At 40.8% G+C, this 25,070-nt stretch overlaps 1 protein-coding gene across 2 annotated transcripts in view; it reads left to right on the top strand.

Annotated features, from left to right (window-relative positions):
• Positions 1 to 25,070, top strand: part of C6H1orf21 (chromosome 6 C1orf21 homolog) — a 225,066-nt gene that overhangs the window by 140,337 nt on the left and 59,659 nt on the right. The gene's annotated exons all lie outside the window — the stretch shown is intronic.

Genomic DNA, 25,070 nt, shown 5'->3' with positions numbered 1-25,070 from the left:
TAGTATAACATTAAATCAATAAAGGAATTGTAATAGTCATTAACCTAAGAGATGAGTAATTTTCCATCATTTTAATGAACAGTCTCCAGAGAAGATAGCTTTGTGACCATGGACAATCGTTTAGTCTTTCTGGTTTCAATTTCCTCGTCTGAAAACAAGAAATTTGAACCAGCTGACATAGTGATAGTTAACACTTTTTATAAACATGTTTTTCTCTCACATAAGGTTTTGGCATACACATTCCAGGGCTGTTTCAGAAGCTCCATAGTTTCAGAGACCCACACTCTTTCTGTCTTGTTGCTCTGCCATGCTCAACACACAGCTTCCATTTTGTGGTGAAAAATGTTGCCACCATGTCCACGTATCAGCCAATGGGAAGAGGGAAGGTGCCGAAGGGAAGATGCACATGTTCTTTCAAAGCCATGATCTAAAAGTGACACACACCTTCTACTGGATACCGCTTTGGCCAGAACATGGTCATGTGGTCACCCCGAGCTATGAGAGAGGTGGGAGATGGCTGTCATATCATGTAGTTGTCACATATGCTGCATTATATAGAAGGAGCAAGGGTAGATATATAAAGACAACTAGCAGTCTCCTGTCACACATCTGACGTCTTTTCCAGTTTTAAAATAAATGATCATAAGTGCAAGTTCCAAATCTGAATTCCCATTAGCTGTAAAAAAATTTGAGACCATATCATACCTCTCTTGCCAGGTACCTGGTTGAAGTGCTGGTGGCAGAGGAGGCAAGAGGAGAAAGGTCCAAGCAGAGGATGACATTGTAAAGTCTTAGAGAGTAGCCTAATGAAGTATGTTCTTTGTGAGAAAAAACGGATTACTTTTCCTCAAAAAGGGGAAACAAATTAGAAACCTCTTTGTTCCTCTCTCTGCTTAAATTATAACTCAACAAGAAACACATTAGCAGGAACCTTAATATCTTTTTTGTACTTTCATATCCAGATTTTGTTTTTCTTCAAAGGGTCAACCAAGTTAATTCCTGTTAGATGCAAATTACTAATGCTTTCCCTTGCACAGCCCAGAACAGGGCTCTTGCTTTTCCTAATGGAATGTCAATAGAGGTGATATGTGTCACATTTAAGGGAAAACTGAAGAGCCAGTGTAGAATTTTGCATCTTGCCAGCTCCTTCCATGGTGACCAGCAAAGTTCTCAATTACTGCTCTCTTTGTGACTATATCTGTAGGAAGGATATGACATGGTGACATGGGACAGCACCCTTGCTGACCTGTGATAGGCATGAGAAATAAACCTTTGTTGTTTTAAGCCATTGAGTTGGGGGATGTTTGTTACCATAACATGACTCCCTCGCCGATACAAACAGAAACTTAAAAAAAAAAAAAAAATCAATAGATGATAAGTGATAGGGAGGCAGTTGCTACTCTGTTCATGAAAGTGAAATCATTAAACAAAAACACAGCATTATTAATAAATGCCAAAAAAATGCAGTGTATAACGCATGCATCCTTTTGTTCTAAAAGCTTTTACTCAAATACTAATAGCTAATGCTCAAGTTATTAGCTTAATTTAATTGTTGTCTTTTCATAGTGGTTAACAGCAGGATTTTCAGTAAATGCCAATCCCTAACCTCTCATTTAACATAATTGTTAGGCTATAAGATACACCAAGGTTTTCTTGGTTTGGGTTTTGTTTTCTAAGATACACCAGGGTTTTAAAAGAAATTGACAAACTTGTAGTATGTCCTTGAGTCTGGCAGTCTTCAGTGTTTTGAGTTATCGAAATTTGTAATCTAGATTTGGAAAAAGGTTTTACTATGCCATAAAGCCCTATTTGTATTTCTGATGTCCTGAAATTTAGAGCAAAAGCAGTGACTTTCTGATCTATAACCTGTGAAGGATAATACCACAAACAATGTAAATGCTATCACCAGTTTTTTCTCCAAATGTTTCTCATTTTTTAACCATTTAAAAGAAATATCAAAGAATACTTATAAACTTACAAATAACTTTCAAATGTTATTTTCCTTAAAAATCAGTTCCAAAAACAGAATAATAGCTAACATTTATTGCATACTTACCATTTACCAAGTATTCTAAGTGATCTGCATAAATCACCTCATTTAGTCTTCATAATGACCCTCAGGTGCATGAGAAAACCAGGAAATCTACTGAAGCCCACGTAGTCCATGTGAAGGTACTGAGATGCAAGTCTATGTTGTATGGTCCCCTGAACCTCCATCTATATCACCAATGTCATCCTGCCTCACAGAGGGGGTTGGTGTGGAGGAATCCTGGAAGTACCTGTGTCCCTTGCTGCTTCTGCCCAACTGCATATATAGTAGAACAGCTACATTACACTTCTTTCCCATATTTGGACAATAACCAGTATGTGATTCCCTTCATCCTGAAATTCCAGTTTTGGTGGGCTTGGGGGGTTTTGGGGGTTTTCTTTGTTTAATCATTTTAAGTAAATATCTTTAAAAGTTTAACTTAGAGATCATCTTAAGTGAATATGTGCTTCCTATCGTCATTAGAAGAAACAGCCTTGACCTGTTGATCTCTTCTGTATGTCTGGCCTGCTCTTCCTCATCCCAGAAGACAGAATTCAATTTTTAGGACTGAGAGTAAGGCTTGTTATGCATGAAAGACCTGTAAAGGTGACCTGTCTAGATGTCTTCAGGTGACAGGATAAGGGTATAAATCTTATGCTCAGGCCCTAGCGGAAATGATAGGGAGAAAATATCAGATCCTTAGATGCTTACTGAGAGATCACATCATGGTTCCCTATTGATGTTGAGGTCCCAGAAGGCCAAAATTGCTCAGAATGTTCTCCAGTTAAAACTTTAAAAGCAGTGCCTCGTTTTCTTCTTGTGTATAAGAAGAGCAGAACTGGCAGTCCAGATGGGAAGCTCATGATCTTGGTTGGCTTTTGGGAAAGATGTGCCAAGGTGTGTGTCTTCACTTACTAATCTGGAAACCAGAGGGCATCACAGGCTGATGTGCAGAGTTACTCAGAACCACCTGAACTTGATTGGGAAGTTGACAGTGTTCCATGTGGCTTCTGGCAGGTGCGGCATGTCAACTTGGCCAGCTATCCTTTTACAATTTCTTAAGCGTAGAATTCCTGAATTTGCTGAAGCTGAATGTTCTGAGAGAGGCGGGATGAGAGTGATTAATTGCCTGAACTGTGCTCCTGTTTTTGCTTTCAGGCAAATTCCTCCTCCAAACAGAGTGCAGTCTTTAGCTTGTCAGCATGTTATTGTCACAACATGTTGGGAGGCTCGTCATTTTAGGCACTTACAGCTAGGTAACTGATCTCACCTGCAGATCTCACCAGATGTGGGGATATGGAGATTTAGGACAGCAATTCATGTGATACACCAATAGTAAAACTGTGCCAGCCATGGTTCTAAGCCCTTTACATGCATTCACTCATTTAATACTAATAACAACCTATGGAGAAGATGCTTTTGATATCCCTACTTCACAGATAAAGAAATCTTTAGCACTTAAGGTTATGCAACCAGTAGAAAGCTGGATTCCAACCCAGGCAGTCTAGCACCAGGAGCTGGAATGACCCAATCACACAAAAGCAGTATTCACTTGACAATGGTAAATCATACAATCAATGATGATTCAGAGGAAGGAAATACATATTTTAGCAAAAAACTAGTTTTTATCATGGGAAGGTTACAAATGAGTACCTGACAAGCAGGTCAGAATTCTGAGCTGCTACTGGATAAGACATTTCCATGTGGGAAAATGCTTTATCACCTTTGCATGGAGAGTTAGTAGAGGTTGTGGATATCATAATAGACAGTGCTTATACATAGGTAGATGATTAGAAAATCTCTTCGGGGTGCATGCCATGTGTGGAGCATGTAGCAGTGACAAAATAGGGCTAATTGTCTTTGTGTTTTGCCCAAGGATCCAGCAGACCTTGAGTGAGAAAGAGTCAAGTTGACTATAAATTGAGCTCCTGCCAAAGCTCAGAGACTGCCCGCCTCCCGTGGCCACAGCATCCTAGGGAGGAATGAGGTAGATGCAGTTTCATGGCTTTATCCAAAGCTCCCTTCAACTGTGAATAGGCAGGAATGCTTTAGAGGAAGACAAACACCATATAGTATGACTAAAATGTCCTCTCATCCAAACCTTGGAGAACCAAGAGCACCGTATCCATCCTACCATGGGAGCCAATAAGAGGGTCCAGGGTCACTGAAAGTGCAGTCTCACATCGGTCAGGGACCCAGATGCACCAGTACTAGGGAGAGGAACCCGCCTCACTCAGGAAGAACATACACGCATGCTGGTGCACAGGATGGCGTGGCTAGAGCCTGTCACAAGCCCAGGACAGTGACAAGAACAGTTAGGCCAACTCAGGTCAGAGCCAGGTGGAACAGAGGCTGCCCATTGGAGGTTATCCCAGGAGCAGAACAGAGCAGCAAGAAAAGTTTCATGCCCTGTTGTCCACCCTGGGTTTGTCTCCCAGGAAAGCTAGAGCAGGGACATGGAGGTCCCAGTGAGTCTCCTGAGAGGAGACCCTATATTTACCCACATCCTTCATTTTTCCTTCCTCAGGCCAGTATAGCCTAGGGGAGCAATGATGATAATTATATTGCCATTTACTTGTCATGTACTAAATGAGAAGTCAACTACAGTTGACCCTTGAGCAACATGGGTTTGAACTGTATGAGTCCAGTTAAGTGCAGATTTTTTTATATATATAAAATAGTACAGTACTATAAATATATTTGCTCATGATTTTCTTAGTAACATTTTCTCTAGCTTATTTTATTGTAAGACTACAGTATATAATACATACATCACACAAAATATGTATTAATCAACTATGTTATCGGTAAGGTTCCCAGGCAATAGTATGCTATGAGTAGTTAAGTTTTGGCAGAGTCAAAATTTATATGCAGATTTTCAACTGCATGGGGAATCCGTGTCCCTAACCAACTCATTGTTCAAGGGTCAACTGTAATGAGTTTAATAACCATACAAAGCCTGGTAGAAACCATGCTCATTTATGTGCCTCAAGTTATCGTTTGATATCATGTGCAACCAGTTTGTCTTGGATTTCAACCCTAGGTACTTGGATATTTAGGAATGCTTTCTAGAATTCCACTGTACTGTTATGAAAAGTAGATTTTTTTGTTCTAAAAATGTTTCTTATGACTTCTGGTGGGAGAAACCGATAGATTTCATAATTTAGTGACATGTCAACAAGACTAAGGCTTATTTTTTTAAATAACCCAAATAGGCTTTTGTCTTCATTATCGTGAAGCTGGAGTGTGACAGTGGGAAACCTGTGATGACTGAAAGTGCTTTTTCTCTAGTGATGACTATCCTTTCTGCTTCTCTCCAATATCACTGAGTTCCAGTCCCCTCGATAGCTTTTTACTAAAGATAAAGGATTTTTTCCCAAAACTATTTATTCTCTCTAGCAACTGCAAATAAGACTCAGTTGAATTTATATTTGATATGATCCTATTGTGATGTTTCACTTAAGTAGTTTTGGAAAATATAGACATTTAGTTCCCATTTGATCCCAATCATTCACTCAGTTTTTGTTTTTAAACTTCTGGTTCAGACCACTAAAGAGAATTAATATTTGGATTTAGATCACTTCTAATTTATGACTCCTCGCTTGAGATTCAGGGTCATTCCTCTCATTACAATTACTTAATGTTCTGTGCATTTTTGAGAAATTAATCAAAACCAGATGCTTACTTCCACTCCCAGACTCCATTCCAGTGGTTATTACTTTTATAAAGTTAATCATTTGATAGAAATTTGAAATAATTAGATAGTGGCTTAAAGGTTAAGGCATGGCAGCCCACAGTCTCTCATTTGTAATTAATCATTTGGAACCCCACGATGCACCTTGTTTTTTGTGCTTCTGATGACGTAGGGTATTTGTCCAAAAGAACTTTTGAAATTCAAGAAATACAAATCAAAGCAAACAGACACCATTTTTCACTTAATAGCTTAGCACAATTGCTAAAGTTTGATACTATCTGGTGCTGCTGAGAGTTTGGGGCACCCGACATTCTTATGCTTTATTGGTGTGATGATAATTTGCTGCCACCTCTTTGGTAGGCAATTTGGCGAGATTTTTCAAAACTTTTAATGCATATACTGTTTGGTGTAGGTAGGCCACCGCTAAGACTTTAACCATGTGTGGTGTATAAGTCATCTATTACTGCATAACACATTACCATAGATCATAGCCAGTTTAAAACTACAGATACTCATCATCTCACAGTTTCTGAATTCAGGAACTGGGACAGTTTAGTGGATGGATCTGGCTCAGGGTCTGTCACAAGGTTCCTGTCAAACTGAAGGCAGGGTCGACAATCATTTCAAGGCCCTGTGCGGTGGGGAGTTCTTTTCCAGGTTCACTCTTATGGTTGTCGGAAAACCTCACTCCCTCACCACATGGGCCTCCCTACAGGCTGCCTGAGTGTCTTCATAGCATAGCTGTTGGCTTCCCCCAGAGCATTTGATCCAAGGGAGACCCAGCAAGCAAGCCAAGGAACACACCAGAGAGATGCCACAATCTTTTGAAAGCTTATCTTAGGAGAGATGCGCCATCATTTCATAGAACAACCCAAGAGCAATATGACAGCCAAGAGGCAGAAATTCTTGGGGGTTCTCTTAAAGGCTGCCAACCACATGTGGAGACTTTAAAATGAATCATAACCCAAGCTATATTACCAACCTGAATGTTCATCTCTGTGTTAAATAAATCACAGTACATCATACAGTGGAATGTATTGCAGGTGTTAAAAAAAGTCTTGGGGCCTCTGGGTGGATCAGTCAGTTGAGCAACCGACTCTTGATTTCAGCTCAGGGCATGATCTCAGGGTCATGAAATTGAGTGCCTCGGCAGGCTCCATGCTCAGCAGGGAGTCTGCTTAAGATTCTCTCTTTCTCTCTCTCTGAGAAAAAAAGGAATGAGATCTATATGCGCAGATATGAAAATATCCCTAAAATATACTATGAAATAAAGAATTGTGGTAGAGAAAGTGATCTACAATGATATAGATTTTTTTAATAGTATACATGTAATCTGGTACAGCATACATTTTTTTCTTCTAGAATAAAAAACTGTTGCCAGTGATTACCTTTCATCTTTTTTCCTCCTTCCATTCCCTAATGAGTAATTTTTTAAAAAAAGATTTTCTTTATTTACTCATGGGAAACACAGAGAGAGAAGCAGAGACAAAGGCAGAGGGAAAAGCAGGCTCCCTGCAGGGAACCTGATGCAGGACTCAATCCCAGGACTCCAGTGTCACAACCTGAGCCCAGGGCAGATGCTCAACCCCTGAGCCACCCAGGGACCCCGAGTAATTTTTTTTCATTTTGGAATTGGAGTGCTGATGTCTGCTTGAACAGCCCTATTGCCCTGCCCCTCTCAGCACCAAGGCTCTGCACCACACAGATCTCTCTTTTTCCAAGTCCCTGAGGCCTGCAGGAGTTTCTGAGCCATAACTGTTCCTACCTTGGCCTCTGCTTTTCATTTGCAGCCCGTTTTCCTGTTATGCAGTGCACTGACTAAGTGGCACATAGAGGCTTTCTGCCTCCACACCTTCAGCCAACTGGGCAAGAATTTTTGTTTCAATCAATTTTACAAGTTCCAAGATGCCTGGTGTACCTGGAATCTCATGAGTCATTAGATTCTTGTCTCCCTTAGGGTTCCTCCCAGCTTGCTGCCCTGTCGAAAACTCCCTTTATTCCCAGGCAAGCTATTGGGGTTCTACTGGCCTGACTCAGCTTTCTTCCAGAAGCACCATGTTTCTTTTCTAGCCCTCAAGTGAAATGCTTCAGTGAAAATTCTGCTTTAAGTTCTGAAGTCTATCTTTTGGTCTGCCAAATTCCATGTCTGATTATCTGTTGAATCCCCATTTATTCAGTAAGAGTAAAATAAATTTGCTAGATACCTCTAGTGCATCCCAAGTCTGAGTATTTCTTCCATTACAGCATCTCTGTGGCTCTCCTTTTTATTAATTCATTCCACAAATATTCATCTAGCACCTACTCCATGCCAGACACTGTATAAGAGACTAGAAGTAGAATCAAGAAGAAAAACTCACTATCCCTGCCCTAAATGGATCTTACTGTCTGGTGGGAGAACCGCCACTATGCAATGGAGCATGGGAAGCAATGACTACAGGCTCTGATCAGGGCTATGAAGGAGTCCACTTGCAGATGTAAAGCAGGAAGACTTGCAGGGCCAGTGATAGCGCCTTTGTGAAAATTAGAAAAAACCATCGCCTCTAGGTAGACAAATTGAAAGTCAGCCCCTCCAGGTAGATGCATACAGTGGGCACACAGTTTGGGAAGTGGATAGAGGCTTTTTATAGTTCACACAAAGGAATCTCTTTCTCCAGACCCATACAGCTCGGTCCCAGGGCACATGACCTGGCCAGTAGCGCAGCCTTCCTCCCTCCTCCTTGATCAAGAGCACATTCTACATGCGCACGCCCTGGGGAGCCTGGCTGACCTGGAGGATCCAGGCAAGCTTGAGATGAGATCTGAAGGATAAGTAGGTATTAACTAGACGATGGAGGAGGGTTGGTGGGGAAGACTATCAGGCATCTTCTAGGCAGAGAAAACTGTGTAAGAGTAAGAAAGAGGACAGAGCCTAGCATATTCCAGCAACTAAGACTAGAGAAGGAGAGTTAGGACAGAGGTGGATGCGATGAAACCAGAGCAGCTGAAAACCTCCAGACCAAACAGAGCAGGCCCTCCTCGCACCAGTCAGTAGGCCTAGATGGAAGAAAGCCTTGAATGCCAAGCTAAGGAATTTGAATTGGAGTACCTTCCTTTCTTTTTTTCTTTCTTCTCTCTCTCTCTCTCTCTCTCTCTCTCTCTCTCTCTCTCACACACACACACACACACACACACACACTCCTCTTTTGTAGAGTACCATTCTTTCATTTATATAGAGTCTGAATTATTCTGCCTCCTTTTTTGTCGAATGTAATCAGTCTTTGCTCATTTATGTTTGTAATTATGATCCTACTTCCTTGCCAATTAAAGATACATATAAACTTATGTCTTTCCCTCTTTAAAAAAACTGCAAATGGCATGAATGCTCAAAACAAGTTCTTGGATTTGCTGCAAGGAAAATGATTTCTGAGAACCACAGGGAGGAAATCTAGAAAATCATAGAGAAGCTCTGTTCTTTTCCCCATGACCGGCACACATGGATACATACACAAATGCACACAACCACCGGAATGTTCTCTCCCACATACAAAGTCAGGGAAATAAAGCCAAATGTGCTTGTCTGTTTTAGTTTGGCAGCATTTCAGGTATTTAAAACTTTAGCTCACATCTTAAGTTAATTTAAAAACTTGAATAGGTTAAATGAACATACCTCATTTATGAGAAGAACAATCAGAATGAATATGCTGTTCTCTAGGAAGATGATGTGGGTGACTATCAGACAAGAATTTCTTGGTAAGGAGTGTTTGATATTCATCACAATCTGAAATGTTGACCTAGGGCATCAGGGTGTGCAGCTGCAAGGTGGGCGAGTCACGTGGCTGGAAACAGACACCTGCTCCTGCTGCCTCATCAGCATCCACACTGGTGGCCCCTGCCCCTCTAGACCACAACTAGAGATTGCTACAGCTTCTTGAAGGCCGTTACTCTCAGCTGGGCCTCCCCTCCTTGCTCCTCCCTTTACCCCTTCTCCAGGCTGCCTAACAGAGTCCGTTTCCCAAAGACCTGCCAACACCTCCTGGGGGTACCTCCACTGCATGCTCTGAAGGAGAGAGGGTCAGGTCAGCAGGTACCAGGCACAGGTCAGACAGTTAAAAAGGTGCCTTTCAGAAGTGTGGTAATTAATCTCCCACCTGACACCCACACAGACATGCAGACGTGCTCACACAGACCTACTATAGGTGGGGAAGGAGGGCTTGTTAAATTGGCTCTGAAAGAGGAAGTGAACCATCGGCTTATACAACCTGACCCAGTTACATGTTTTAGGGGAAACTTTCACGTCTGTATTTTGTTTGACTCACGCTCATCACAGGTTCATTGTAGGAGTCTGTATGGTGTGTACATGGAATCTACATTGAATACTTAGCTGGTTCCTAAGGCTGTAGACAAAATTCTAGGAGTCTGTGAACTTGAATGAGGGAAAAGAAAATAGATTCTTATTTTCACTAACCTCTAAAATTTAGATTTCCAGTTAGCATACATGTTTAGGGTACCTTCATTTGGGGGAGGAAAGAATGTATGTAGGAGACAACATGCTAATTATGAATGCAGCTAACAAGCCATAGCAGTACCTGTGACTTTTCAACAGGAAAAATCACAGATGTTTTCCTGTTATGTTATTGAGTTGAAATTGTCGAAATATTAATGGTCGTATTGTTTCAAAGTTACCATATTTATCAGACCCACTATTACATCTTTTCATTCAATACATTAATAAGGAGCATACATATATTGCTATGCCATACTTTTTTTCCTAAAAATATTATGGTAACTCTATTTAATCATAATGTTTGTCCTTTATAATCCTGTGTATTTATGAGTTTAGAACAGTTCTGAGAAGCAGTATGTAGGCTTTACTAGGCTGCCAGAGAGGGGTCCATAGCATAAAAAAGGTTAAAGAACTCCTTTCTAGGTTCAAATTCTGTTTAGTCACCTAGCTGTGTAATCCTAGAATAGTACCCTCTGAACCTCAATTTGTCACTTGCAAAATGGGGTTTCCATGACCCTGGGATCATGACCTGATCCCAAACCAAAGTCAGACATTTAACCCAACTGAGCCACCCATGTACCCCTAGAGTACTTTGGTTTTGAACTGATAAAGTAGAATCATTAAGATATCACAAAAAATTCTCATCTGTTTCTTTGCATTTTGTTTTCTCTGTCAGCAACAGTGTTTTAAAATACAATTCATTTATATTTAAATATAAAGTGAGTCTATATATATATATATAAACACTAACATTTTTACCTTTTTAGTTGCTGCGTTTTACAAATTTTAGTCCCTAGTTTTCTGTTAAAAAAAAAAAATATGTTGCATTCCCCACCCATTCTCAGCCTGAGATAATATTTTTGTGGGCTTTTTTTCTTTTGTTTGATTGCTTTTATGATACATAAAAATTCACATGAGGAACAGCAGGGGAGATACTGCCAATCAGACAGTTCTGGAACATTCCTAGCAGGTGGGTTCCCCCACCCCCACCCCCCAGTCCATCACTTTTCTTTTCTCTTTTTTTTTTAAAGCTTATTTATTTGAGAGAGAGAGAGAGAAAAGAGAATGTACAGAGTGTGGGGGCAAGAGCAGAAGGAGAGAGAGAAATTCTTAAGCACACTCCCCACTGAGCATGGAGCCCAAGGACTCAGGCTTGATCCCAGGACCCTGAGATCATGACCTGAGCCAAAATCAAGATAGTTACTACATCTAAAATCAAGATAGTTATTGCATCTGAAATCAAGGGTAAGGCACTTGACTGACTGAGCCATCTAGGCAACCCCATCACTTTTCTTTTTAATGAAAAATTTATCAGTAAAGTCTCTAAATGACTAATTTTCCTATTTATTTTCATGTATTACATGTATTTCACATAATTTTAAATAAATATGTGTGTCACTGAAAAGATCACATATAGAAAATGCCTCAGAACAAAATGGTGAAAGACAAAATATAGTAGATTGGAGGTGTTCATATTTTTCCTTAAGGTACCAGTAACTACTGTATGTTGTTGTAAAAAACAAATAATAGGAATAAATACCTAAAAATTAAAAAGATCTCAATATCAAGGAAAGCATATGATGCTAGACCAGATTGTAAGCCTGTTAATGTATTTTTTAAAAACTTTTGGAAGCAAAGTAAATTAATTTGTTTTAATTTTGTAAACTACTCAGTATTCTTTACCCAATTAAAAAAAAGGCAAATTATAATGCTGCCTATAGCATATTTGCTAAATTTCTTGTAGCTGCCTTATTAATTTAATCTGGCAGGGCTGCTGAGCCAGGAATGTAGCAGTGACTAGATCTGGCTGTCCAAAAGTAAAATCTCTTCTGGTTTTATAAAGACAGACTTCTTAAACTTGGTTGAACTGTAACAGGCTTTCAAAAGCTTGAGATACCCAGTTAGTGACATTATGAAAGAAAAAGATGGGGTGGCCTGGGTGGCTCAGTCAGTTGAGTGTCCAATTCTTGATTTTATGATCCCAGGGTTGTGAGGTTGAGCCCAGTATTGGGCTCTGAGCAGACTGCTTGAGATTCTCTTTCTAACTCTGCCTCTCCTCTCCTCTCCTCTCCTCTCTTCTCTCTCTCTCTATCTCTCTCTCAAAAAAAAAAAAAAAATATATATATATATTTTTTTCCAGTTTTATTGAGGTATAGTTGACAAAATTTATATGTATCTAGGGTATATAATATGATTTAATATATGTATACATTGTGAAATAATTACCAGAGTCAAGTTAATTAACACATCCATTACCTCACACAGATAGCTTTTTCTTTTGTAGTGAGAACACTTGAGATCTACTCTCTTAGCAAATTTCAGGTGTGCAATACAGCGTTATTAACCATATCCACATACTATATATTAGATTCCCAGAATTCATTTATCTTATAACTGAGAATTTGAACCCTTTGACAAACATTTCCTCATTTCCCCTACCCCAAAGCTCCCGAAAAGATAATTTCTAATAATAAAATAATTTTGGACAGGGTAGCTATGAAAATTTTTTAAAAAGCAATGAAAATTAACTTGCTATCTCAAATATTAAAATAGATAATAAAGCTACAGTAATTAAAACAGTGCATTGAAATACACACAAAGACACATAGGCAGTAGTTTATAATCACTGGAATACAGTAAACCTGTGGGGGAGGAAATGGAATATTCAGCGAACCACATAACAGAATAAACTCCAGGGAAGTGGAGAATCATGTGGGATTTTAAAAACTGTTCTTTTAAAATCTAGGAGAAAGAAATAGGTGAATATTTTTAACCAATACTGAGATGGGGAAGGATTTTGAAATATAAAAGCATTGGAAGAAACCACAAAGGAAAGGATTTTTTTTTATTTCATTATGTTTTAGTAAAGATTATGAGTATGAGGAACTAAACTAACTCAAAATACCACAAATAAATGGAGGATTTACCAGAGAAAGATCTCAGATTAACCCCAGGGCAGGGAATGTGATTGGGCTGGGCCTTTCCAGGGTGAGATAGAGAAAGCACTCTGGATTAAAGAAGGATCAGGAATCTGAGCACTGGATCTAAACTCAGTTACATAGCCTGTGTCTGCTTCTTCCTAGGCAGGAGCAAATTCTCTGAAAAAAGGATGTGAATTGGACAGAAAGGGGCCCTCAGCAGGTCAGGGATGAATCATGCCGAACATATTCAAATTTGAAAGTCCTCGGTGAAAAAGTACAGTAAACATTTAAAAGGTAAATGCCACCGAGTAAAGAAATATTTGCAGCAAATATTACCAGAAAAAAGATTTACCATCTTTAACATAGGAAGTGTTTTTATCAGACAATAGGATATTTCTAACAATCCAGTTATTTTTAAATGGGCAAAGAACATAGGTAGACAGTCTACAAAAAAAAAAAAAAAAAACAGTATACAGAGAAGGAACAGAAGTGATATTAGCCTTATTATCAAGTAAAAAAACCGAATTATGTATAAAATGTGTAATAAAAATATGTGTAACATTTTTTTGTCTAGGAAATTGACAACATTTTTTGTGCCATTTTGTGGTTGTATCTGTTTTTAAAATCATGCTGCCAATTCTGGCAAAGGTCAAGTAACTCAGATACACATATTTTTCTGCTGAGGGTGTAAATTGTTACAACCTTTCCGGATGACAGTATTTTGACCCATGAGGATGCTTATGTTCAAATTGATTCTAAGAAGAAGGAAGTCAAAGATACATGTAAAATAGTTGTTATAACATTATTTATAATGGTGGAAATCTGAAAATAACCTAAATTCTTTATATTAGCCTTAGGGTAACTTAATGGTTTATCCTATAATGAAATATTATGAAATATAATGAAATACTAAAAGCCATTAAAAATCATTTGTTCAAAGAATGTTTTATTACATAATTCCAATTTTGCAGATAAGCAGAAGAGAGAGGGAAGAAAAGAGAGACAAAGAGATAAAAAACAAACCTAGGAAACATTCCAAGTTGTTAGTGGCACTAGGGAGGGTAACAAGTAATTTATTTTCTGCAATGAAAATATGACTTTGGTGATCAGAAAGACAACAAGAGGGATCTATATGGCATTTATACGAAAGTAAAATGGACATTTTTGTCATTTGGCCTAGAGAAGGGACATATCTGCTCAGGAGAAAAGTAGCTTCCATATATTTCTCATAATAGCTTTCAAAGAATTAGATAATCCATTTCTAAAAGTCTTGGCCTATGCCTGGTATTCCTAACAGTTGCGTCGACAGCACATTCGAATCTCAAATCTCTGTTTGTACTGTGCAGAGGGCCCCAACGCCTGCTGAACAGATCCCCTGGATTTCTTTCCTTTTTTTTAAGACTTATTTGTGTGAACAAGAGAGAGAGAGAGACCAACCACCCACGAAGTCAGAGAGAGAGGCAGAGAGAGAGAAGGAATCTCAAGCAGACTCCCCACTGAACATGGAACCAAACATGGGGCTCCATCTCATGACCTTGATTGAGATCATGACCTGAGCTGAGATCAAGAGTCAGATGCTTAAGCATCCGACTGAGCTACCCACATGCCCCCTCTCCTTAATTTCTTAATGTGGTCTAGGTACAGCTGTTCACAGATACCAGGATGAGGAAAAATGTATTTTATTATTTTAGGTTAAGAAAAAACATTTGGTTGTAAACTCTATTAATAATGAATCTAAGAGCAACAAACTGATTCCATTTTTTTCTTGAGAATTCTTGCTGGTTTCTGAATAATCCTAGGCTCTAAAGTTATTTTACAGGCTGTCATTAAATAATTTTCATTAAACAAATAGTTTAGAATTCACACAAATTACATTCTAGTATTTATTTATTCTTAAAAAAGTCAATACATATTTACCATTTACCCAATTCTGTGCTACACATTTTTTTTTTTAAGATTTTATTTATTCATGAGAGACACACAGAGAGAGAGAGGCAGAGACACAGACAGAGGGAGAAGCAGGCTCCTTGCAGGGAACCCGACCTGGGACTCAATCCCAGGTCTCCAGGATCACACCCTGAGCCGAAGGCAGGCGCTAAACCGCTGAGCCACCCGGGGCTGCCCTGTGCTACACATTTTAAATGCCGTATCTTACCTTCACAATCCTATGGTTATGGTTTTTACTCCCATTTTACAGAAATAAAGGCGTCAGAGTCAAGTTAATAATTGATAACTTTGAACCCATCTGTTAACTGAGGTATTTCCATTCGTTCATTCATTCGATGGATAAAACAAACATCAATACAAGAAAGTCCATGGTTAGCAAAGGTTTGTAAACTTTAGTTATGGCACATTTCCTTTGCATCATAATTTATGAAATAAAATCTAAATACAATAAAGAGTATGATCAAGGATGCCTGGGTAGATCATTCAGTTGAGCGTCCACACTCAGCAGGGAGTCTGCTGGAGATTCTCCCCCTCTCCGTCTACCCCTCCCCCTGTTTTTTTTTTCTCTCTCTCCCTATCTCTGAAAATAAACAATCTTTTTTAAAAATTATAAACAGTTAATTTAAAATTCTCTGTAAAAGTTAAATTGACCTGTAATAGGATTCTTTTAATTTGATGGTTGGAAGATTCTTGAAGATAGAAACAAAAATCAAAGCTTTTTTATTCTTTATACAACAATATAAACATTTCCCTGATTTCAGAGATCATGATCTTCTCTACCAACCCCCACTCTCTATTATCCTGTTGTGTTTTCTTACTACTTCTTACCACCTGTCTTCATATTATATATGATATGTTGACTCTTTTTTTTTAATTGCCTTTCCCACTAGAATGAAGGCTCTATTAGGACACTGGTTTTTTGTCCTTTTTTCTTCCTCTGCTTAGCATCTAGAATACCTGGCAAAACTACTCTTCAATTTCATTTATATAGAATGAATGAATGAATGGTTGAATTTCTCTGCCTCTATGTGCTGTGTGGGAAGAGGCTCCACCCCTAGAGACACACACACACACACACACACACAAATGCACACATACCCCTCATCTTGAGGTTCCTGAGCTCTTCTTGGGATTTCCAGGAGATATTGGACAGATGACTTTGAGCACAGCCCCAACGTTAGCCACCACCAGTCCCTCTACGCTTCGCCCACCCTGCTCAGGCTTCCTGTGGGATCAGCTGCCTAACACCCTGTACCCTATCAGTTGGTGCCAGGCAGAGGTCCCTGTGAGCTATTCCTGACATCTGCAAGGGCCCAGTCCCTCAGAGTCCAAGCTGAGGGCACTTATGTCCATGGCCAGATGCTGCTGTTTCCACTGTGGGAAAATCCTAACCAAAGTCTATTTACTGTTCTGGGGAACTATGCTGTGAGTCTCTTCTGCTGATGTGGTAATGAACACACATACACACTCACATGCACACACACACAGACACACACATGCACGCATAGCGCTCACACCCACATGCAAAAGACACCTATCCCCTTCTTACCCCAGCTTTGTGGGCCAGAGCTACCTTGTACTTCCACATTTTTCTCAATTTTTTTGGTGAAACCCTGTCTGTTTTTGACTCCTAGGACAGGGACTGGGACCAAGGTTGTGCGGGGAGTGTGTGAGGTGGAGTGGGCGGCATCACTGAATCAGAAGTTCTGAAGAAAAAGCCATCAACAGGGCCCCTCCAACGCAGAGGCATTCTTCTGATTTAGCTAACAAGTCTCTGGCAGGAAAAATCATTTCCCTGGAGGCAACTCGGTGCCTCATGCAAATCGTCCCTGTTTGGAACAGCCTCCTGGCCCTTCTGGCCATCTGGACACAATGGACCCCTGAAGTGAACTCACGATAGCCCCAGGCTAGGGTGGCTGCTAGAGGGAGATAAAGCTTAGCTGCTTCCTTTCTGCTTTGTTTTGAACTATACTCTAGAAAGATAGGTAAGAAATGTTATCCTAATTAGTACTTGCCCCCCCCCCCCACCTCAAACACACACAGGCATTCAGTGTTCACCACGGAATACATCGTCAGAGTTTTATTTAGCTTCGGGGACAAATACACTGAGGCAGAGGAGGGGTGGATAAAGCCGTGGGGTAGGTCAGCAGCAGTGGTAGGATTGGCGGCTCCCAGCCAGAGAAGAGGGACCCGTGGCATCTGCGGACATGCATGGCCTTTTACTGTGTGTGCCCCTCGCAGGTTAACAAAGCATATCCAAAAACCTGCCCTTGCTTCCAGAGCAGCCACAGAGCCCCTGCTGGTAAAGGAGTCTTTTGTCTTTTTTCTTTTTTAAAAAAGATTTTATTTATTTATTTGAGAGAGAGCATGAGAGGGAAGGGGAAAGGGCAGAGGGAGAGGGGAGAAGCACGCTCCCCAATGAGCAGGAAGCCCAATGGGGGGCTTGATCTCAGGACCCTGAGATCATGACCCGATCTAAAAGCAGACACTTAACCCACTGAGTCACCCAGGTGCCCCAAGGAGTCTTTTTTTCTAAGAAGGCTGGTTCCTCTCATGAATCTGGGCAGAGGAGAGGGATGCAAGGCAACCTAAAGAAAGGGAATGGGGGCACAACCCCCTATTTATTTAAAAACAAAACAAGAACAAAGGAACCTTCTACCACCATTCCCCTGGTGACCATTGCTCATTATTTTTTCAGGCTTGTGAACCCATATGATGCTTTTAACCAGAAAAGGATGTTTTGTTTTACTTTGGAACAGTTCAGTACACTGAAGAAGAGCGAAGGACAGCACAACAGGACCCACCTTAGAGGTAGAAAGGTGATGTCTGCATAGTGACAGGGCACAGTAGGCTCAAGCCTGGGGGAAACCACCCTGCATACTTCGTAAAACCATGGTCCTAACTGTTAAGGAGGATGGCTGCAATTTTAGAACGGCAAAGATGAATGGAAGACTGTCTGGGCTCAGAAGATCCATTTCTATTTTTTGCCCAGCTGAGTCACTCTTTGATAAAAGTGGCCCGAGCATCACAAGACTCACTAACCTTTATGTCATTTCCCCTCCCACTCCATTCCCGAAAATGCTAGATTTTTTTTCTATCAGTTTTTATCTTGCTTCATACAGTAAAGAGTTTCTTCTTGTTGGCCAAACATCATATCAACTGATGGATTATCGCTGGTACATTTGCACCCATGTGAGCTACCCTGTCCTCCCTCCTGTCTTCGCACTATTGGGTTGGAACGCCCAGAAGTATGTCCCAGACTCCTGAGTATTGAGAATATCAGTGGAGGGGGGTCATGAATCAATCCATTGTTGTTCTTACAGCTTTAAGTTCATCTGAGAATCTCGATTTATTTTTATTTTAAGTTTTTATTTATTTAAGTCATCTCAACACCCAACGTGTGGGGCTCGAACTCATGACCCCAAGATCAGGAGTTACATGCTCTACCGAACCAAGCTGCCAGACTCCCTGAGAGAATTTCAGTTTAAAACATTTCCTTGAAGTTTTAATTTTCCACTCAGGAAGTATATAGATTGATTTTTGGTGCTCTTTGATTTTTATTAGTTTGTTCGTTTATTTAAGTAACTTGTTTTGTTTTTTAAGATTTTATTTATTTATTCATGAAAAACAGAGAGATAAAGAGAGAGGTGGGCAGGGGGAGGCAGAGACACAGGCAAAGGGAGACGCAGGCTCCATGCAGGGAGCCTGACATGGGACTCGATCCCAGGTCTCCAGGATCAGGCCCTGGGCTAAAGGCGGAACTAAACCACTGAGCCACCCGGGCTGCCCAGTAACTTGGTTTTAACTTTAAAAAACCCAGCACCTATGGCCTGGCAGCACTACCGCAGAATGTAGCCAGTGGGCCCTCTTGTCCTAGGTGACTCGACTGTGATTTGAGACAGCTATTCAGATGTGAAGTGTGGGCATTCTGGAAGAACTCACCAGCATGCAGGGGTCCTAAAAGGACGTTGGGATAAATCTGTTTCCTAAGGATTTCAGGCAGAGGTCCTGCTTTACCTACGTGGTATTCGAAATAATGGGAACAAACAGCCAAGCGGCTGCCTTGGCCATGACCAGCTCTCCGAGCGCGGGGCTGGCTGTTTCCTGCTTCTTCCTTCCCACTTCCCACTCATTCATTAGCAGCCTTTGAGGCGGAAGCTGAGCGTACTGTTTTCACCTCAGCTTTCTGTTTTTCCTCTTCAGCTACCTCTTCACGTCTCACCCCCAAACTCACCAACAGGCCTTCAGCATGTGTGTCACCGAATGCACACTCTTCAGTGCCCATCAATAAACTATCCTTATGATTTCTGCGGCCCTGGCTTGTGTGAGTGATCACAGCTCATTTCACTCGGGGTCTCAGAATATTTAATCTCGGCAAGGTGACATATTGGATGTTTTTTTTCTTTTATTTCCTAGGGTAGTTGCTAGGATTTTGTTGTTGTTGTTTTAAACACCCATTTGATATGCCAGAAATTCTAAGGTGTCAAAGACATAAACCCCTTTAGGTTGTGAAGAAAAGCATTGACTAATCTTTAGCTGGAAGGAGGTCAGAGGTCAAGTGCAGTCCTCATCGATGGGCGGGGACTCTTCTCCAGCACCCCCAGCCCCCAGCACGGGGTGCTTTGGCAGCTGACAGTCACTGGGAGTGAGCAGAACTGCCAGGTAGGTCACCCAGCTCTGGCTTTTGGGCACCTGCACAGTCTGATGCTCTGTGTGAGCCGGGGCCAGGTGTTTAAGCTCTCTGTTTCTTCACCTGCATTGGTGACTGTTAATAATAACTGTACTTCCTCCTAGAATTGTTAAGAATGTTAAGTCAGTCTGTACATGTAAAATCTTTGAACAGTCCTGGCCAGAGCTGAGTGCCCATTCACTGCTCGTTGGTAATGCTGTTTCTGTGGGCAGGTGTAAGGCAGGCCGACTGCTTGGAGTTCAGACTCTGCCAATACGTAGCCCTGCAAACGTGACAATTAAGTTGCTAGATATTTTCTGAGTTTGAATTTCTTTATCTATCACCTGTGAGGAAGAAGTCCACAGTATGTATGTGCGATAGCACACTGTCAGTAAAATGCCAAGAGATGTAAAGGGTTATCAAGAATTCGTGTAAGATGCCCTATATGGAGTAGGCATGCATTAAGCAATCATGATTAGTCACATTTTCTACTTAGTTGAAGAAGCCAAAAAGGAAGGTTATGTTTGCTTTGTGTTAAGAGACAGTGCAGCCCTATTCCTGTCACATTAGTGCTTAATAAATATTGGATTATGTTACTCAGAGGAGAATAAAATACAAAATTGAAGAGTAATGCACATTTGGCACTTCCGAGGACCAAAGAAAGGGCACGAGAGATTTTTGCAAACCTATAGATTTTTTTTCCTAGATTTTATTTATTCATGAGAGTCGCAGAGAGGCCTAGACATAGGTATAGGGGAGAAGCAGGCTCCCCGTAGGGTGCCTGATGTGGGACTTGATCCAAGGACCCTGGAATCATGCCCTGAGCCAAAGGCAGATGCTCAACCTCTGAGCCACCCAGGTGTCCTGCAAACCTGTAGATTAAAAGCTTTGAATGTGTGAGATTTTCTGATGTGTATAAACTGAGGATTTCTGAGAATGTTTCTCTTCAATGATAGAAAACTGTACTGATTCATATGAGCCCCCCCAAAAAAAACCAAATCAGAATATTTTTAAGGAAATTCAGACATTTTCCTTTCAAGTATTAGAGGAACCCCCTCCTCCCCCTCCACCCCCACCCCCGCGCACATGCCCTTCCTGGAGAACCTATAATTAATTACCTGAAGGAGTCATTGTCAGGTGTCTTTTCTGCAGATAAAGGAGCACCTAGCCAGGGCAACCCACCATCAACTGCAGACACTGTAGACCAACCAGCAAGTCATGAGCCCCCAGGAGCAGGCTCTTCAGAATCATCAGATGTCTTAAGCATAATCCCTGATCCATGCTCCTCTATAAGTAGCTAGCCCCCGGCAAAGATGCCCCTATGAAATTAATTCTTCGCTTTACCTCGAATGATTCTTTGATTGTAGATTAAGGAGATGGTGACTAATGGCAGCTCTTAAATTACCTGTTTTAATGAGTAGATAAGAATTATTTTTAATTAGTGCTTCAGTTGTCTATATGCAAACTATGCTCTCTGATGTGCATGCATAAGGGCCTTTGGAAAACAGTTGATTTTCTTAATTCTGTTAAGTGTTGCCTAAGCGCTCTTGTTTCCATGCTATTTGTGTTCTCTGTGAGAAACCTTTCTCTGAGTAGAGATCATTTCCAGCCTGTGTGGAAGAGTCCAATTTTTAGTGGCGATCATCTGGGCAAGGGCATTTACCATATTTAGAATAAATTCCAGGGCAGTGGATTTGCCTAGCCCCAGGTGAGTCTACCAGTGCCAGAGCAAGAAGCCACCTTCATGTATTTCAGAGGTGCTTGTCCTCACCCAACCCTCTGCCCACCTCAAAGATACATGACTGTGCCCCTCAGCTTCCCTGGCTGCAAGGGTGAGGAGTGGACAGGATACTTGCCAAACCTTTGCAGACCACCTTGAGCCCGGCAGTAGGCCCTTAGCCTCATATAGTCAGGTAGGTGTGACCTGGGAGGCAGCACACATTCAGTAACAAGATGATGCCAAAATTTGGGATTTGAGGATTAACAGATGTGAGTTAGTTAGAAGACACAATCCGGTCACTTGCCTACCCCCAGTTCCCATACTCAAAGTGTTTTCTCTCCCAAATCCTTGAAATTACTCCCTGGAAAGTAACTGTTGGTTGCAAAAGTTTGACATTGTCTACTGAGATATATTTTTAGAATTTATTTAAATATGATACTTTGGGGTTTTTTTTCCCTTTGGTTTCTTTAAAAAAAAAAAATCATCTAAGAACCAGTTTTCAACCAAAAAGGCCTTTATGGTTTTCTTTTTTTAGTCTGTATCCCAGAATAGTAGTTTGAGAGTTGCCAACTGCAAAAGGACCTATGTGTTGTGTATGCTGCCGAAAGCTATTTCCAAGCACAAACTACATGGTTTTAGGAAACTAGTACGTGGAGTAACTCACGTGGTTCTGTGTATAGGGAGGGTGGGGGTGGGGAACACTTTACCACGGTACTCCAGAAGCTGTTAAGTCTTCTGATCAGAAGCAATAATTATCTTGGACTCAAGAGCTGACAGGAAAAAATTATGTTTGACATAGTAACGTTCAAGAAGGTAAATGGTTCTTTTAGCAAAATGTTGTGCTTTCACCTTTACACAGCAGTTAAGGGAGGAATGGCTCTCCCTGAACTATAGACATGCTTCCCTGAACGTGGATAAACCCCAGAGGAATTAGCTCATACTTCTGTCTGTACAGTTTATCAATCAACACATGTTCATTGAGTTCCTTTTGCCTGGCGCTACCCTAGGAGCTGCATAGAATATCAGAGCAGTAGGTATAACGCATTACCTCCTTCAGGTCATTCTTTCCATCCGGGGAAGCGATGTGTGAAGCAGTGAGGGAATAATCAAGGTAATAATGCCTTCTCGGTAGATTGCATTCACTACAGTGCTTTTCAGCCTAGGTGGAAGGTTCTTTATTTCCCTTGGAAGTGCAGCAGACTTGTCAGTGCCAGAGTTAATAGATAACCTTTATTCATTCAAAACAAATTTAGGCATCCACCACTGAAATTACTTTGTGTAGAATGAGGCACAATTCTAGAACAAATCATTTTTTTTTTAGACCACTCTTGGAAGTTCAGAGAAGGAAAGAAATTTCTACAAGTGCCTCATTCCTAATTGCAGGGCCTGGGAGGGGGGTTCTGCGTGGCATTTGGCCTTCTTTGTGTTTGACTACATCACGTTTTTTGTTTTAGATGGAATCGGCGTAGCCAAAATTGTATCAGTTCAACATAAGCCCTGCTGTGTTTTCTAGCCTTCCTAACCCTGTGTATTTCCTGAATTGTGATTTATTAACAACGACTTAGGTAATTCAGCTTAATTGTGGAGCAAGAGATCTAGAACTAAAATTTCTTGATGGCTAATGTTTTGGTTTCGCTAATTTGATTTTGTGCTGCCTTAAGCTCACAGGTTACACAAGTCTTTATACCATTGATATGGCTCTGGAGACAGTGACTTCCTTGGGTTTAACACCTACATTTCATTATCTCTTAATTGAGTTTTTGGACATGTAAGTGGAAAAGAAAATAATGGGTGATGAATGCTTCTGCGTGAATGAGGACTAACTGTACATATAATGAATATGGCTGACTTTAAAATTTCTTCTATAGTAAAATAGTGTGCTAGTTGACAACAGGCCAAGGTTAAAGAGACTTAATTAAAAATTAGAAGCTCACCCTAGCCCAGAGCACTATCACATGCAAATCTAAGAACACCAAGTGGACAAAAAAACCCTACAATTGTTCAATAGCACCCCCTAGCATACATAATTTTAGGCTATCAGACTAGGAAGCAAATTGTACTTATGGTTTCTTCCCTAAAAAGTATAGGTTTTTAAATATGTCTAGTTATATTGGCACATTCTTCACATTTTTCCTGAATTGAATATCTGAAGATAACTATAAGCAGAGGGTAGCATGATCCTAGTAGAATAATTTCTTATTGCAAAGATTTTCAAAATGATTTTACTTTAAATCTGATTGTCTTCTATTCATTATCTCTGCTTTGGTTGGCTGATTTAAGGAGATTTGGGGTTTATTTGTGGTTTTTTTTGGAGTAAGTCATCTAGGAAAAGGAAAAAGGCAGAGCAGGGGGAGGTTCCTAAAGTAGATCATGGAAATCCACAAGGTAGACGTAGTATATTTAGCTCTTTGGTGAGTGTTAAGAACACAGCCCCTGGGGGTGCCTGGGTGGCTTAGTGGGTTAAGCGTCTGCCTTTGGCCCAGGTCATGATCCTGGGGTCCTGGGATGGAGCCTCACATTGGGCCCCATGCTCAACAACAAGTCTGCTTCTTCCTCTCCCTCTGCCCCTCCCTTCCGCTCATTCTCTCTCTTGCTCTCTCTCTCTCTCTCTCCCCTTCCCTCCCTCTCTCCCTCTCAAATAAATAAAATCTTAAAAAAAAAAAAAAAAAAGAAGAAGAAGAAGAAGAACAACAACAACAACAACAACAACAACAACACCACAGCCTCTGGAGCCAGACTTTCTGAGCTTTGTGTTCTTGGTTGGGCTCCTTAACCAGTCTGTGACTTCATTTCTTCCTCCATAAAATGAGTGAATGGGAATAGGTACCTGTCTCACAGAGCAGTTGCAGTGAATTCTCACAAGGCACTTGAGAAGCCTAGCACATAATGAATGGTCAGTGACGATCAGCAGCTATTATTTTTTTTTTAAGATTTTATTTATTTATTCATGAGAGACACACAGAGAGAGAGAGGCAGAGATAGGCAGAGGGAGAAGCAGGCTCCATGCAGGGAGCCTAATGTGGAACTTGATCCTTAAGACAGCGGGATCACGCCCTGAGCCAAAGGCAGACACTCAACCGCTGAGCCACCCAGGCATCCCAGCAGCTGTTATTTCACCATAGATGCTTGGGTGTTGTCATGATCTACAGCTTGGAATCTCATATCAGAAAGACCTGAGTTCAAACCCCCTGGGAGATCTTGCGCAAGTTGCTAAAACTCGCTGAAACCCACTAAAGAGGATGATAATAAGTATTGCATACCATTGTAGAATTCAACAGTGTATGCAGAATGCCTAGATTAGACTAGATAGGGGTGCCTGGCTGGCTTGGTCAGTAGAGCAGGCTACTCTTGATCTCAGGGTTGTGAGTTCAAGCACCATGTTGGACGTGGAGCCTACGTTAAAAAAAATTAGACTAGGTGGAACAGATAGGATATAGCTGTTACTCTTCGTTTCCTTCTGAGATGCAAATAAAACAACAGTGAGGTGCTCTGCAAAATGATAGTAATCCTCTATGACTAACAGAAGACCACAATATCAACATTGTATAAGGTGGAAAGCAGAGAATGGAAACCGACTAACAAACCCAAGAAAGCCAGTTAAACTGTA

This window comes from Canis aureus, chromosome 6 (assembly GCF_053574225.1).
Source record: "Canis aureus isolate CA01 chromosome 6, VMU_Caureus_v.1.0, whole genome shotgun sequence".
Lineage (NCBI taxonomy): Eukaryota > Metazoa > Chordata > Mammalia > Carnivora > Canidae > Canis > Canis aureus.
The sequence above is the reverse complement of the archived record's forward strand: the minus strand, read 5'-3'. Positions and strand labels throughout refer to the sequence as shown.